Raw genomic sequence first — 1,855 nt, 5'->3', positions numbered from 1 at the left:
CCACCATCACAGTGTTCCTGGCACCTGTGATTGCAGATGCAGCAGACTTTCCCATTCCTATGTCTCAAGGTGGGAAATGTAGAATTTGCCCTAGAATAATGGCATTGTTTTGGCTGCGCATCACTATTTGCTCAGACTTTAGGAGATGTCGATATGACATTGTGCCTGAATATCTAACTGTTGTCTTTTGTCTTTGTTTTTCTCCAGCATGCCTTCAGTTGCCCGCCTTGCCAGTATCCAAACGAAAGCACAGCCCCAGGCAGATTATGGCTCCTTTCCTGCACGGTTGCTGTGCAGGGTGTCTTGCCTCCAAGTAGGTGCCTTTGTCTTGGCTCTTATTGGCTGCTTTCTGTGCATCTGCTCCACAGCCGGTGTCCAATGGAGAATGTGGCATGTTGAGAACATCATGGGCGGCAGCAGACCTGGCCTTGCAGAGATTGGGCTCTGGGTTGCCTGTTCTGCTCATAGAATTTCTATTAAGAAGATAAATGTTTTGTGCACAGCATTAGCTGATGATGAGTCCCTTCCCTCTGAAATAGTTATTGCTCAGGTCTTCATGCCATTAGCTTCCATTGTGAACGCGGTGACCGTGTTTTGTATGGCCTTTCCGTTATATAACGTTTTCAAGCCTGGAAAACATGGAGAGTTTATCTTTACCTTTTTTTTCCACAGGAGTCATTCTGGAATTAGCTGCAGGAACATTTGTGCTCATTTCTGTTTCCTGGAATATGTATTCCATCCTAGTGAAGGAAGGAAGGAAGCTCCCTGACGTTTTGGGATTGCCTTTCGTTCCCAAAGAGCAATGTGTTGGAGCTGCTGCCGGGTATTTATGTGGGGTTCATTGCTGCAGGTTCACAGCTCTTAAGCGGAACCTTTGTTCTTGGTGAAAAATATTTCTGGAGATTCAGGGAAAGTGTCACTTCCAAGGAAGAAATTGTTATTGACCCTGAAATTGTGGAAAGTGAGAGCCCAACTCTGAGGCTAAAGTGTAGGGAGGATGCCTCTACTACAGGCATGTCAAACCTGCGGCCCTCCAGATGTTTTGGCCTACAACTCCCATGATCCCTAGCTAGCAGAACCAGTGGTTGGGGAAGATGGGAATTGTAGTCCAAAACATCTGGAGGGCCGCAGGTTTGACATGCCTGCTCTACTATGAAACGGAAGTGTGAAGATCAACCCACTACTTTGGGGAGATATAGAAGGCATATGAAAAGAGAATCTATGCCAAGCTCATCAGGGATGTGGCTAAGGAATGGCTCCAATCCTGGAACTAGCTTTTTTTTTAAAAAAATGTTGGCATGTGGCATTGTATAGATTTATTATCAAATTTGTTGGTTTTATCCATGGGTTGGCAAACTAAGGTCCGTGGGCCAGATCAGGCCCAATTGCCTTCTAAATCCGGCCCGAGACTTTCCCTTTTGTCCACAGTAAAGGGGTTCACTCTCCCCGAACTTCCCCCATTGCAAAAGATTACCTCTCCCCTGAGGCAACACTGTGACACTTTAGGTTTGTGCCCCCTCAGTGAGACTCAAAGACACCAACTAGCCATTCTTCTCTTGTAGGAAGTTTTGTCCTTTGCAGTGTCTCCACCTAAACAAGTGCTGATACTTTGCTGGAAAATAATACAGACAACTCTTTACTTGGCACTCAAACGATGAATATTTATTTGCTTCTAGTCATAACGAATACTTTATGGTTTCATGTGTACAAGCTTGGTTTTTGTCATTTCACCTTTGTCAAACATTCAATGTATATATCTTTTCCAACCTTTACCTAAACCTATCCTAACTATAAGACCTTCTTCTTTTTCTAATAACCACATACGCTCCCGTTCCCCAAACCCCCTACTAACTGA

General features: G+C 44.6%; 1 pseudogene; it reads left to right on the top strand.

Annotated features, from left to right (window-relative positions):
- The first annotated feature begins 208 nt into the window (after positions 1–208).
- LOC148685890 (claudin-34-like) lies at positions 209–1,062 on the top strand (annotated as a pseudogene).
- The last annotated feature ends 793 nt before the right edge of the window (positions 1,063–1,855 follow it).

Source organism: Zootoca vivipara, chromosome 4, assembly GCF_965207765.1.
Source record: "Zootoca vivipara chromosome 4, rZooViv2.hap1.1, whole genome shotgun sequence".
Taxonomy (NCBI): Eukaryota; Metazoa; Chordata; class Lepidosauria; order Squamata; family Lacertidae; genus Zootoca; species Zootoca vivipara.
This window is presented reverse-complemented; position numbering and strand designations above follow the sequence as displayed.